Source organism: Emydura macquarii, unplaced genomic scaffold (assembly GCF_026122565.2).
Source record: "Emydura macquarii macquarii isolate MOO-44397 ecotype Brisbane River unplaced genomic scaffold, CSIRO-AGI_Emac_v2 contig_3390, whole genome shotgun sequence".
In the NCBI taxonomy this organism is placed as follows: Eukaryota; Metazoa; Chordata; order Testudines; family Chelidae; genus Emydura; species Emydura macquarii.
The window spans coordinates 3,655,018-3,670,518 of NW_027133527.1; the positions used below are offsets into that span (position 1 = coordinate 3,655,018).

At 45.8% G+C, this 15,501-nt stretch overlaps 1 long non-coding RNA gene across 2 annotated transcripts in view; it reads right to left on the reverse strand.

Moving 5' to 3' along the window:
* The window catches only part of LOC137144110 (uncharacterized), a 38,102-nt gene extending 22,988 nt beyond the window's left edge, over positions 1–15,114 (reverse strand). The window contains exon 1 of one of the 2 annotated variants that reach the window (XR_010917326.1): positions 14,876–15,114. This is a non-coding gene — a long non-coding RNA (uncharacterized lncRNA). Of the gene's footprint in view, positions 1–3,982; positions 4,068–14,875 lie in introns of those variants that run through there. The other variant, XR_010917325.1, reaches the window with a different exon arrangement.
* Positions 15,115–15,501: the final 387 nt, after the last annotated feature.

The window sequence follows — 15,501 nt, forward strand, 5'->3', positions numbered from 1 at the left end:
GGCAGACGCCCCCTCACATAACCCCTCAGCCATGTTGAGCTGGCTGGTTTGCATCACTCCGTCCCAACTCTCATCTGAGCTGCGTTTTCATTGTCTCTCTCATTCCTTACATACGCAGCCAGCCTCTGGTGGCTGTTTACTGCATGTAAAAAACCAGCCTACTATAGACTGCGCTGATGAATTTCTGCCACAGGTGAGCTGGGAATTCAGTTACCCCGAGTTTCCTTGCTGGTTGCATGATGTGATGGGCAGATTTCCGCAGAAGCAATGGACGAGTCAGGCCCAGGGGGGAAAAAACGTGCAGCAACCCTTCCCCGCCACGGTACACAACGGAGACTAAACTGCCACTGCAATTAATCATACAGCTATCAGCACCTGGAGTAACTTCTCCAGAGAGCCATTTCAATTATGGAGGCAGATAATAATACCGGTGAAAACACACAGGAACAATGTACTACGGATGAGTAAGGGAGCCCGGCTGGGACTAGCTCAGCATGTCAGCCCTTTTGTTGTTGTGAAATTTAGGAATCAGGTTAATTTCATTACAAGCAAAAAGATATGACCAGATAAGCAGCATGGTCTAGTGGGTAAAGCAACAGCCGACCACTCAGGAGACCTGGGTGATATTCCCAGCTCTGTCACTGACCTGCTGTGTGAGCCCTCTGTTCTGCTGTTTGCCTTTCCCCTTTTTGTCCATTTATTTTGATTATTTAAGCACCGAGGCAGCGACTTTCTCCCACTTTGTGTAGTACAGTGCCTGGCACAATTGGACTTTGATCTTTGGTGGCTTTTTTAGGTGCTAATGCCAATCAATAGTAATAAAAGTCACAATAACTTTTTGATACTCCTTTAGAAGTTTTTTTATCATCTGTATTTTAATTTTTTTCCTAACAGCAACCATTCCACATTGGTGAGTCATTCGGTTATATCTTTAGCTCCACCCAAATGCTTTGGCTTCTGTTCCAGGATTATAAAGTAATTAAGGGATATTAATGAATTAATCCTCACGGTGTCAGAAGTGAAACACAATTGTCCCACTTTTCCATCTGGGGGAAATCAAGGAACAGAGTCTGTGGCTTGCTAAAGGCCGCAGAAGAAGTTTCTTTTCAGAGCAGGGACTAGAACTCGAAGGGGCCTGGCACCCAGGTGAGTGCTCAGACCCATAGACAGTCTTAAATTCTGTAAAGTGAGGCAGAAAGGAACCCTCGTCTTGCACTGGGATCCACGGGGGCAGATCCCTGCATCTTTGCTGAATCAAGGACCTTCGCCCACATCCCCAAAGGCATTTAAGTGCCTAACTCCCCTTGAAATCAGTGGGAGTTAGGCCCCTCAGTATCTCTGAAGATCTAGGCTCTAGTGACTAAAGACCTCTCCAGCAGAACCACTTCACTTCCAGACAGAGGTTTGGCAAAAAGGAAACGCGATGCTTTCTCCCCCAAGCACGTAGCACTGGAGACAATGGCAACAACTTGATGCAACTTTTATTCCAGAACTGTTTATTGTGTCAAAACTGGCCCCAGTGCCCAGGTAGCACTGGGCTGTAGTATAATGGGCGGTGCAGACAGCTGCTATTCTTTATGCTCTCTGCTTATTAATTTGTTAATGCATAAGGACCATTCTACTTCAAGCTATACTTGCAAGGCAGCCTGACAGCAATCAACTATTTATGCTTGAGACGTACATAATTTACACATTATGACATGAAGCATTTATGAGCTAAACTGATTTCTCAGGAGTTTATGCATATATACATAGGCATCTGGGTCTATATATTTAGTTTCATTAAAAAGATGTGTTTTGATGGGGCCTGGCTTGCCAAGTGAATCAGTTCATGCCGCATCTGTGGGGTTCTCTTCTCTATTTGCCACCCGACGTACCTTTGTGTCATCTGCAAACATGATCGGCAATTATATTTTCTTCCTGGTCATTGAATATTGAAAAATACTGAATAGCACAGGGCCAAGAACCGAACCCAGATGACACTTCATTAGATACACACGCACGCACGCTCTACTGAAAGCTTCCTCTTTGACTTTAATGGGGCAAAGTTTCATCTTTGACTTGGTTCCTGGGTCTGGCTCCTCCCATGTTGTGTGGAGGTTATCTAGGATCCTCTGGGGCTGCCTCCCATACAGTAGCTCAAATGGGGCTAATAGAAGAGGGGGGATCAACTGGGCCCAGTGTTGAGGGATCTGAGGCCTTGGCCCTCCGTTCGGTTCACTAATTCAGTGCTGGTAACCGAGACCAACAAAATGTATATAGTCCAACCTCCCCACATAAGAAAAGGTCTTCAACCCACCTCTGGTCGCCTGTGAGTGGCCCACCCTGGGTTCAGGGCTTATAATGTCTCTATCCTCTCCAAGGGAGGAGAAAGGGGTTTATGTCCCCTCCACAAAAAGGAGGGTCGTACAGGAGCCCGGGCTCTCCCTCTCCATTGGGCATATGGTTAAATACCTCACCTGTGACCCTCCAGAAGTTAAATGGAAGGGTTCTGTCATCTCAGGGAAAGGTTAGCCCCTCCTCTCAAGCCTGGCTACACCTGCCTCAGGATGGTCAGAGGGTTCTTTGGGAAGCACTGGTGAGACCCCGAGACATAGATCCTGGCCTATCTCATTCACATCCCTCTGTGGGCAATTAGCAAGGATTCATGGCAGGATGACAGCTGGCTCCTTAATCCATGCCCTTAGTGTCAGGGACCCAAGTGGCAGCAGCTCCTGCCTCCTCTGCCCCCCAGATCCTCTGGATGTGACCCTTGCTGGTGTCATTGGGGTTGCTCTAACCCACAGACAACAGGCCCCTCCGAGGCAGAGTCCGGGAAGTGAGATGGTGGGAAAATTCTCACTGAAACCGTTTTCTGTCGGAAAATCCCACAAAACCTAAACAATCTCCCGTTTGTCACGAAGCGTTGAATTGTCTCATCACACACAAAGAGGAGCCACTTTGAGCTGGAAAATTAGATAAGATGCTCCTGTCTGTGCTGCGTGGTTGCGACTCTTATTTCAAAATAATAAAATACAAATAAAATGGAACATTTCAGAGACTATGTCATAGGCTTAGAGGACTCGACGTGAGGGAACACCTCATATTATGTGCTGCTACTAGTGACACTCAGAGAGATCCTCAGAGCTCCTCGCTCTCCACCAACATGATAGAGGGAGGAAAGGATTGTTATCCTGACTTGACAGAGGGAGAAACGAAGGCTGAGGAAGGTGAAGTCTTAGCTCACATAACCAGTCCGGGGCAGAGCTGGGAATAGGACCCAGGAGTCCTGACTTTCAAACTAACCATTTCATGCATTGAATGATCAGAATTAAGTGCTCTCAGATGAGCTACAGACCCACAATTGTTCATGGTAAATATTCAGTATGTATTTCAGAAGAACTAGAACATTAGAGAGAAACATGACCTGCTCAGAGACAATGAAAGGAGAGACGCAGCAAGATTAATCATATACATGATTGGTTAGGACTTATTTGCTTGGTCTTAAAAGGAAACAAAAAGGACCCGAGTCTCCCCCTTCTCAATAGCCCCCAGCTTGGCCAATCAGCGTTGAGACTCTGAACGGTGGGAAGCTGTGGGATCTCCCCAGGTCACACCCGGAGGGGATAACTCTCCAAGCACTAGTCCAGCCCCACCTCTTTGTGAGGGTCTCCCACAATGACAGCAACACCTCCCCCCCCCCCCCCCACACACACACACACCTTCTTGGTGGAGGGAGGGAAAAGGGAAAAAAGAAGCAAGAGAAAAAGAGAAAGGAGGGAGGGAGAGAGGAAAAGGGAAACCCAAACGGCCAAACCTCAATGCCCCCAGTGCTTCTAAGGGACAAAGTCCTAGGTAGGAAATAAAATTCTGCCACCTTAACCTAGAGTTTTCTGTGCCTAGAATTCAGGGATTTTTGTTTTCTAGCAAAATCAGTGGGAAGAAAGGAGAAAACTCTGAAGAGATTCTTCCCCATTTCTAATATGAATTTGTCTATTCTTACCTTCCTGCTGCTGGGCCTTGGTCTGCCTTTCTGTAATGGGGTCTGTAAGCCCCGTTCAGGATTTAGGCAGCAGGGGGAAGGGGAGCTTTCCCTACCTGCAAACAAGCAGACCTGCCACGCCCACACGCAGCTGCAAGAGCTGCCAATCCTGGAGGCAGGCAGCCACAGCTGAACCTTGTGAAGGAGGCAAAACCCAGTATGAATGAGGAAGAGCAACAAAGGCAGAGAAGCTTAAAACGGTAGAGCAGTGACAGCCCTGGGTCAGACAGCCTTCCCGAACCTTTGACGAGGCAGCGTGTTCTAATAAACCCAGCGAGGGCAACCACCACAGAGGCTGCCCCTGATTGCGGGGCCCAGCAAGGAGCCCAGCACAGACTCTGATGGGAACCTGTGACACTTCCTCTGCGAGAGTAAAGAGCCCTTTAATGCCCAATCTCTTCTCTTCCTGAAGGCATTTAAACACTTCAATTAAGTCATTTCTCGGTCTTTTTTTTTTTTTTTAAATAAACTAAACAGATTGCTCTTTCAATAGCTCACAAGGAGGCATTTTTCTCCAGCCCTCCAAATACTTTATGGTCCTTTACTGCATCTTCTCCAATTTTTCAACATCTTTTTAAAATGTGGACACCAAAACTAGACGCAGTATTCCAACGTCAGTCTCACTGATGCTGTAACTCCTCCTTACACTACTCCCTACTCCGTTCATAGGTCTAATGGTGGCCTTAGCCCCGTTCACCACAGCATCGCTCATGTGGGGGGGGGGCTAAATCCTGGTCAGAGTCACTGCTTTCCTGGGTACGGTTCCCCAGGGAGGTGGGGTCTACATGCTTTGTTGCTAGGAATATGACCTTGCATTTGTCTCTGTTAAAACTTGTTTTGTTTGCATGGGTCCAGCTTACCAATTGATCCAGATCTCTCTGTATGACTGCCCTGACCTCATCACTATTTACCACTCTGCCAGTATTTTGTCAACCACAAATTTTATCAGTGGTGATGTTATATTTTCTTCCAGTTCATTAATATAAAATACCTGCTCCTTACAGCACAGCGGGAAAAGGTTATCCAGCCCTGCTGTTACATATGGCTAAGCACAGAACACATGCAGAGGAGCTGTGTTATCCAGAGGCTCTGACATACGTATGGTGGTCAGCTGCTTACACATGCACTGCAGTCCTGTAGTGTAGACAGACCCCAACTGTGTCTCAGTCTCCTACCCTGTAAAATGGGGATAATAAACGAAACCTTGATTATCTCTGTTTTATAGTTGGGGAAACAGAGGCGCACAAAGGCAAAGAGATTTACTCATGGTCACAAAACCAGGAACGGAAAATGACAGGTCTTGCAATTGCCAGTCCTGGGCCCTAGCTCTGATTATCCTGGCCTCTGGGCTCTAATTTTAGCCACAGCCCAACTAGAGGTGTCCTTCTTCTCCATGTCCTTTAACTCCACATCACAGATTTTCTGTTAGCCACGGGGCTGTAATGCACGTGGGTGTCTTTTCAAAAAGACATGCTCTGGCTGAGTCTCACGTTATGGGTTTGATGCAGGAATCACGTGGTGATGTTCTATGGCCTGTGTTATATAGGAGGTCAGACTAGATGGATGTAACGGTCTTTTCTGACCTTAAAATCTATGAATCTATACATTTTTCTGCTGCTAGTAAGGTAACTCTGGTCATATTTTCTATCATTCACTTTCAGTTGGAATAATAAGGCAAAACTTTCAAGCACACTCTACTTAGAGAAGTTTATTTATTCAGCATTGGCTCCTAATCCATAACACCAAATTAGCCTTCTTCCTTCTCTGAGCACATGCTTTGTCTTGCCTCCTTTCCCATCTCCTCCCCCATTCTCTCTCCTAACGAACTACCAGCAATTTGCAGCAATACAGGATAGAAGCCGGCAGAGTTATATAAAGAGAGCATGGGAAAGGCAGGGAGAGTGTGCAGCAGATACATGCCGATTATAGCTTCCTCTGTTTATCTTTATTAATGAATAACCTCAGATAGGGGTGCATATATTTAGCCCTGGAAAAGCAATTACATGTTGTCTGCATCCATAGAGTAGTGTGCTGCTGTAATATTTCACAAGGTAAGCAGCGTCAGGGTGGGTTGGTGCTTGGCCAAGTGACCTCTAAAGAAAACGATGTGCCGTTGGAAGTACTGTGGATGTTTTAGTAGGAAACATTTCTCTTTGAGTCAGTTTGGAATCAGTGTCCCAGCAGGATGCTGCTGGATGTGCAGCTTTTTGGGAGATATGGAAGAGGATGCTACTGACCCCCTCTGACGCTCAGAAATCCTAGTCCCAATCTCCCGGCCAGATGCCAAGGAAAGAAGCTACAACCTGCCTATCCAACCCCCCACTGAATATAGTATGCTTTCTTAACTACCTGTCCGCAACCGTTTTGCAACAGTTCATGTTAATGCTGCACAACTATCATCTTCCACCCCAGAGGTAGCTGCATTTCAGTAGAAGATAAAATGGTTCCTCTTGTATGAATCGGATTTAAAACACAGCGAAGTCAATGAAGTTGACAGACTCCTAATGATCGTTGGTGCAGGTTCTATATGCATTAAGGAGAGCCTTATTAGATCAGAACTTGATCAGACCTTTCTAAGACTTATTTTGTATGAGCAGATCCTACTATAAAAAGTAATCCTATGGTAAAGCATTTATCAGCCTTCTGGAGATCCCTTGATTATGTCTGGAATGGATTTCAGGCCAGCCAGAGAAATGAAGGATTCTGGAGTTTCAACACGTCTATGATGGGATTCATTGTAAAACAGGTAAGTAAATAGGAAGAATGCCCTATGCCGTTACGGGTCAAACACAAATACAGCTGGACTTCTCTAAGGTGCATGAAGCCAAGAGCAGAGCAAAAGTCTAAAGGGTGTGGCTCTGGTCCCTTTTCTAGCCCACTTCCTAGAGATCCTTCCTCCATCATTCTTCATTGCCAGACCACCTTTGCAAACCAAAAATCAGCTCATTTTGTTTCAATAATGCTGAAACATTTTCATTTTGATTTCACTTTTATTATTATTTTTTAACTTTTTTTTCCCTATAAATTAACTTAAATTTCAAAATGAAGTTGTATCAATTCCAAAAAATTAGAACTTCTTTACTTGGAAAATGTTGAAAGTGGGGTCTTTTGACAATTTGGAAAATATTTTTTTTTTCAAATTTTGTTTAAACGGGAAATTTGTCACCACCATTCTTTTCCCGTGAGCAGCTTCAACGAATCAGCATTTACCAATGAAAAAGCCTTTCACCAAGAAATTCCCACCCTGCTTTAGATCCAAGGGTTAGCCCCACTGCTGCTGTGAAATTCCAAGTGGCCAGAACACGACAATTATGAACTCCAAGATGACTTCTGACCCCTTGCTTAATACAATCCACCTAAAAGGTTAGAATATTGGATGCAGATACTGCCGTGATCTGGAACCAATCCCTCTCTTTCAATCTCTCCTGTCGGAGCTGTTCTACTTTGTATAAATATTCATTGCACCAGAAACAAAAACTGACTCTATAACTTTGTGGGTAAGAGCCTGACAACCAAGTCCCTGCGCTGACTGATTCAGCTGGGGGTCTCTCACATCCTAGAAGACTATCCCAACTATTGGTTACTCTGGGGCCTCTGTCTCTCTTGTGTTTTTTCACACCTAATTTCAGAAGGCCTCATTTTACTTCTACATGGGAATGAAAACGAACTTCAAAACCTTGCAAATTTGTGCAAAACAGAATTGTTGTTTTCCAGCCAGCTTCAGTTACTGCCTTGCCGTCCGTAGCTATTTGTGACAGAGCAGGTGGAAAGTTAGACAGAGACACCACACAGCCTCACAGGAAATCGTAAAATATCTTTTCTTCTCCGACAGGAAGCAACTCTTTCTGTAGCATTGGGCTTTGCATTGTAAAGACACGGCTGGCCACGCAGTTCTCTGGTCTATTCTAGCTATTTCTTCGTTAACAAAAAAAAAAAAAAGGGATGTTATTACCACAGGAGAACTAATGTGTGTTAGCTAGCTCACACTAAAAATACAGCAGACCCAAGTCGCTGTAGTTTTACCGTGAGGTGGACTAGGCCAGGTCAGCCATGGGCAGAGGGATAACACTGATCCCGCTTAGTTACCTCACATTAAACACTGCAGGTTTCTTGTCCCTATTTCTGATTTTACAGCGAAACAACTATCACACATTAGCCATCCTGCTGTACGAACTCCACCCTTCTGTCAGCGAAGACAAAGCCTTGGAGACAATGAACCAAACCTTTTCTCCATTGCAAATGTCAAAGGGGGCTGGAGACAATCCAGCCCGTGGTACAACTGACTGGTTGGCCTGATTCTGAGCTCCCTTGCATTGGTGTCAGTCAGACGTTAAGGGAGTTATGCCAGATATGAAAGCAGTGTTGGATGGGTATCATGCAGTCGTCTGTACCTTTCCCTAGGAATAAATGGCAGTGCATCAGGAGCGGTTACTAACAGGATCCTGGTGCTGCTTCTTTCAGGGATGTTACATGTCAGAGCTTCAGGTTTCTCAACTCCCTGACTTTGCGGGATAAGCCTTGTGTCCTTCTCTACTTGGCCTTGTTAAGCAAGGGAGGGAGAGTGGGCCATTTTCTCTGCTCAGTGCCAGCACTGTTTTCTCTGGGGCCTGGAACTGGTATGGCTGACAGAATCCTGCTGGGGCAAAGGGAAGAGAAGGTGAGTGTGTGTGGGAAACTGCAGTGAGACGTAAGAGAATGGCATGAAAGCAGAACACTGAAGCAGAAAAAGCAGCAGATCCTCACATTGACAAAGGTCCTCTCCTAGATCAGTAAGTGGTTAAAGATAGGAAACCAAGGGGAGGAATAAATGGTCAGTTTTCAGAATGGAGAAGGGTAAATAGTGGTGTCCCCCAGGGGTCTGTACTGGGACCAGCACTGTTCAACATATTCATAAATGATGTGGAAAAAGGGGTAAACAGTGAGGTGGCAGAATTTGCAGATGATACAAAACTACTCAAGATAGTTAAGTCCAAAGCAGACTGCGAAGAGTTACAAAGGCATCTCACAAAACTGTGTAACTAGGCAACAAAATGGCAGGTGAAATTCAATGTTGATAAATACAAAGTAATGGAAAATATAATCCCAACTATGCTTATAAAATGATGGAGTCTAAATTAGCTGTTACCGCTCAAGAAAGATCCTGGAGTCATTGTGGATAGTTCTTTGAAAACATCCACTCAATGTGCAGCAGCAGTCAAAAAAAGCTAACAGACTATTGTGAATCAAGACAGAAAATATCACATTGACTCTTTATAAATCCATAGTACGCCCACATCTTGAATACTGTGTGCAGATCTGGTCGCCCTATCTCAAAAAAGATATATTGGAAGTGGAAAAGGTACAGAAAAGGGCAATAAAAATGATTATACTTATAAATAATAAAAATGAAAAGCTTCCATATAAGAAGACTGGGACTTTTCAGTTTGGAAAAGAGATGAGTAAGGGAGAGATATGACAGAGGTTTATAAAATCATGACTGGTGTGGAGAAAGTAAATAACACAAGAACTTCCTAATAACCAAGAGCTACGTGGTCACCAAATGAAATTAATAGGCAGAAGGTTTAAAATGAACAAAAGGAAGTATTTCTTCACACAAAGCACAGTTAACCTGTGGAACTCCTTGCCAGAGGATGTTGTGAAAGCCAAGACTATAACGGGGTTCAAAAAAGAACCAGATAAATTCATGGAGGATAGGTCCATCAATGGCTCTTAACCAGGATGGGCAGGAATGCAAAACCATGCTCTGAAGTGCCCATAGCCTCTGTTTGCCAGAAGCTGGGAATGGGTGACAGGGGATGGATCACTCGATGATTTCCTGTTCTGTTCATTCCCTCTGAAGCACCTGGCATGGGCCACTGCTAGAAGCCAGGATACTGGGCTAGATGGATCATTGGTCTGACCAAACCAATGTTCTTATGTACCTGCTATGAACATGGCTGCAATGGCAATATGCTGATTGTTGAGTCCAGGCCAAGGCAGAGACCCCCATGTGGTAATGTAACCAGATTAGAGGAAGGTGATATACTAATGTCAGCTACCTTCCTGTATCTCAGCTTCCTCTTCTGCTGTGGCACACATCAGAGCTGACTTCACACACACACTTTTAGCTGGTAGGAGAGTCACACAAAAACTCTAAGTCTATATATTTAACCTGTCTCTCTGCATGTGTATGCACACACACACATGCCTAAGTTTACTCATAACCCTTGAAACAAATGTAAATATTGTCAATAACACGTCTTTTTAAAAGACACTTCAGCAGCTTCCCCGCCAAGTTAGTACTTGCTATTATCACAAGTTCAAATACAGTTTAAGAGTAAAGATGACACCCACATTTTTATGCAATTATATATTTTATAGAGGAGGAAACTGAGGCACACAGCAGGTAAGTGACTCACTCAAGGTCACGGGAGGACTCAGTGGCAGAGTGGAGCAAAGATCCCACAAATACATACCCGGTACTTCCATTCTAATGCTTTAATGCCTGGAGAGAAAAAGAATGAAGCTCTGATATGAAGAACTTAAAACATTCTTGAGGGAACTGTGTGTTTGCATGGCGCCAGGTCAGAAGAGAGATGATAAGTGAGCAAATGAAGCAGAGCTATGAGGAATAAGAGAGCAGATGCTACTGAAATAGAGGGGGTAAAATAATTATTTTTAAAACACAAAGAAATATTATTCTAGACAAAAAGCCGGAGCATGACACAGTGTTGACAGAACTATGGATCTGTTCCTTTTTGTATAATTACATGGGTGACCTCCATAGCAGCAGTGGAATGATAAATATCAAATGACCGGAGAACACAGAGGAAAATAGCACTGAGATGTCAGTAAACAGAAAGTAAATAGTTGATGAAGCTATTCAGGCAGCCATCTCATCATCAGAAAGCCATGGTCTTGACCTTGGAAGGGAATTAAGTGGCCCCATATAGACTAATCTTCCTGCTTCTCGTCCAACATCATTTGGAAATAAAAAAGTAGACGCAGCCTCCGGTGCCCTTGCGGAATTTCCGTGTATTAGGTAGAGTGCGCAGCATCATTTTCTCTCTTAGTTCTTTCAGATACTTCTTGTAAAAAATACAGTGATCATGAAGAAGAAAAAAAAGGAAGAAAAGGAGCTTCATGGGAAAAAACTGCCAAAGCTCGTGAGCTCCAAGATAAATATCCCTCACAAAGGGAGATGGTTTGGTTTTGGTGGAAGTGGAACTTTTAGCTCGTGAAATAAAATCCCTATAATTGCTACCACTTTTATCATTAAGAGCTGTACTCTCCTACTGATTTTGTCAAGACAATGGCTTTATTTGGGTGTGATGCATTTCCACTGTCTGACGAGAGCAGAAATACTGCAGAGTTATCCCACTTGTGTGGGCAGCGCCAGTCCAAAGAACTGAGTTTCCTTTCTCAATAGGATGAGCCAAGCAAAGGAAGGACTTTACAAAAGATCTAAGGCCCAAATCCTGAAAGGTATTTAAGGTCTCCTATGGAGTTAGGTACCTAAGTATCATTGAGGACTTGGGCCTAAATGACTCAGGAGTGCAAGTCCTACTGGAAAGTTATAGGAACCAATTGGATTTGTGCTTCTGAATCACTTCACATGTTCTTGAAAACCCCACCCAGAATTTTTTTTTTTTTAAATCATGACAATCAGGTTTTTCAAAGAGTGTAGCTCCCATTTAGACAGCTGCATAACTAAGCCTACAGTGATGTGTAGAGTGCATACTCTGCAATCCCCTAGAACAGATATGGATAGCAGTTTAGACAGTGAGGCACGGCTTAGGTGAGTAAAGACATGCCAGAACCATAAGGTATGTACCCTACAAGGTTCTCTACATGCCCAAGCAGTGCCTCTACTGTCTGTAGGCCTGGCTTGACATGAATAATTGGACATGGGTGAGGCCTTGTCTTGGGAGAGAGGATTAAGGAAGTAAATGGACCAGCAGGCTGGAAACAGAATGCCTGTGCTCGCTAAAATAAGGGAGAAACACCCAAGGAACCATTGACAATGGACAAGATAACAATGGATAAGAGAAGTCGGGAATGTAAAGATGACATAAAGAGTAAGTTGAACATGGACTGTGTGTGGACAGAGCATGCTGCACAGGGATTGCTTCCTACAGAGTAACCCAGCCAATCGTGAAAAGGAGTGATGCCCTGTAGAGTCCATGCAATGCAGTGTGTGAATGCATATAAAAGAAGAGGTTTGCTGTCTGACTTCAGATGTGTGGTAGGCCCTACGCCCACCTCCATGCTTGAGTTGGATTAACTCCATGTGGCTTTGCTGTATGTCAGATAAAGGAACTTTAGTGATGAGACTGGAGTGGGACTGAACAATTGGGGACCAAGTGGAAGAGATCTCGAGGGAACCCCACGCTGTCTACAATACTATTCTCCTGCTGCTTCTCCATGCTGGAGCCTCTCCCCACTGCCAGAGCTTCTCCGCTCTGAGTAGCTGCACACCGCACTGTGGGCACAGCCTGCTTTTCAGTGCGGCATGTAGCTATACCTATCTTATGCACCACCTGGGTAGACAAGGCCTCAGGGGGAAGATTTTCCAAGGCACAAATGGTGACCAGACACTCACCTCCCCACTGGAAACCGACAGGAGTTAGGTGCCATTTGTACCTTTGAAAACCAGGCCACGTGTGTTGACACTGCTGGGTGTGGAAGAACAAGTAGGGCGCGTTCTGCACGGCCATCGCCCCTCAGGATGGAGAGAGGCCAGGAGGTCTGTCTGGGTGTGGTGCGGGTGGTGCGCCTTCATTTCCCCCTCACCTGAACTAAACGCTCAGGCTAAGCCTCCCCCTAAAAGGCCGGCCATGCAGGGGGGAAATGCTGCAGGTGTGGCATGGGTCACCCCTCTGGAGGGGCACCAGCCCACTGCCACTTTTGGAGCGCCAGAAGCGAAGCTCCATGGAAGGGGGGGGGGGCATTAGTGCCCAGACCATTGCCCCAGCCTGCCCCCACTCTGCCTCTACCCCCGAGGCCACCCCTTGCCTGCCGCTCGCTCATCTCTGCCCCTTCCCTCTCACCTATCACCTGAGGCAGGAAAAAGCGATGGGGCCTTGGGTCCCCTATTCTGGGAAGGAGGTGGAGAGAAGCGAGCGGCGGGTGGTAGGTCTTGAGGGTGAGAGGAGCTAGCGGCGTGCCAGGGGGGGTTTTGTGGGACGAGGTGGAGAGAAGCAAGTGATGGACTGGCGGACCTCCTTGGTGGGAGGGGGCAGGGAGGAGCGAGCAGCTGGCGGGGGACCTCGGGGGAGAGGACAGGAAGAGGTGGAGCGATGGTGGGCAGGGCCTCAGGGAAGGGGCAGGAAGAGGCTGAGCAGGGATAGGGCCTCGGGGGGCGGGGCCATGGTCCAGGTGCCGGTGGCCTCTCCCACTTCTAGGGAGCTTCTGGTACGCACGCGTGAGCCTCCCCAAACAGAAGACTCACGCGTCGCCTATGGTTACACAGAAGGAAGATGCAGCGCCTTGGGCCCTTGCACACTCACGCTAAATCTCCAGCCCTTTCATGGCTCTTCACAGCCCTCCTCTAGGGACCCATGCTCTGGGAGTCCCTAAATCTCTGACTGCTAGAAGCTGGGAGTGGATGAACAGGGATGGATCACTCGATAAAGAGTCCTGTTCTGTTCATTCCCTCTGAAGCACCTGGCACTGGCCGCTGTCGAAAGACAGGGTACTGGGCTAGATGGACCATTGGTCAGACCCACTGTGGCTGTTTTTATGTTCTCAAGGCTGCCCTGGATAGGTTTTTAGCCCTGTCCCTAGGCTACCAGACCCAGAATACCTGATTTGGAAGGGAACCAGTCATGGAAAAGGGCAGTGAGCCTGGGCCACAACCGTTCTTAAAGGGGTGAGAGTCCCTTGTTACAGTGCATCGCTCTTTTCTCTTCTTGCAGACAACACTAGGTGCAGTGGACGCTGGAGTATTAACATTAGGTTAACAGATTGACAGGAGAAAACTCACAAATCTTATGCGCAGACAATGTAAAGACATTTATCGACCTGATTCACTACTCTTCACATCAGTTTTATGCTTTTATCATGAAATCAGTGGAGTTGCATCAGTGGAAAACTGATGTAACAGGGTAAAAAATTGGGCCCAAAGTGTGACTGCCAATATTTTAGCATTTTTAAATGGGTTGTCTTAGTCACTCTTTAGATGCTTAAATATTTCTATGTAAAAGGGCAGTGGACAGACAGCAGTGGATGATAGAGGTCATCATCAATAAAACACTGAGTTTAACATAAAGGTCTCTTTCTCATGTCAGGCAAATACACTGGGATTTTTGCATATCCAGAGCCTCATTTTGGAGAAGCTGAAAGGTGGCAAGATTCATGCAAATCAGCCCAAGCATTTTGCAACTAGCAATTACTATCCTAGCAGATTTGGCTTCTGCAGAGACGTTATGTGCAGCATTAAGAAGCCAACATGAGCAGGAGATGGTGCTTCAAACAGGGAAGGAATGATTTTCATGGTCTGACACTTTTTCATACAGAGAATACTGTTGGTCTAGTCAATTGTTTTAATCACGAACATGTTCTACAAGAATATGCAGAGAGGCAGAACTCTCTGCCTTCGCTCCCTTGCACACACAGAAGATGGAGATCAAACTCTGATTTGGCAGTATTGCAGAACTGTATTTACAAGACACCCATTAATTAAATCGGCTAATTCAGTGTTGGGTTGTGTCTTTTTTTTTCCTACATAAGTTTGGGTTCTAGTCCAGCCTCCAGCTCCTTGAGGCTAGCCCATCATTAACAATCCAAAGGACCCATTAACAATATCCCGCTCATTCAGGGAATTCTTCAATCATTCAGAGTCCCAAAAAGTCTGTCCCAGGACATGGTTCTTACCTCAGAGCCTGGGTGAGCAAACAGGGTTTCTTCACAGAGTCTCTCGTATCAGATATCTTATGGTTGACATGGATGAAACTGTCATAAGTGAAACCGAGGCTGATAAAAACGCGGGATGAATTGCTTAAAAGCTGATTGAGTGGGCCTGCTTTCAAAGTGGGTAGGCCATGGCCCACGCAGGCCCACCCGTAGCTACACCACTGGCTTGTAGCTGCCCTATCCACAGCTGACTGCCTTGTAGCTTCTCAGGATCAGCCTTCCCCTGGCCCCGCTTCAGCTCTCTTATGAGAAACCTGCCCCAGGTGTCTCTGGCTGGCTCATTTAGCAAGCCTACTCCAGGCTTCAATTTCCTGCAGAGCAGCTCTCTTACTCTTTTGCTTTGAGGATCTGGGCCCCCCCGCACCCAACTCTCCCTGAATGTCAGAGGGAATTTGACGCTGAACTCCCATAAACTCTTTTGAAAACCTCAGCCCTTAAGTTCATCTGGAAGAACTTCAGTGTCCATTGATTGATCTTTGAAGCACAAACTGGTCCCCTTTGCTACTGGAGTCAGTGGTTAACATATTTTGGGCGGAAGAGAGCTCCCTTTCCAGCTATGCTTGATTATCTTCAGGTGACCTTACCTG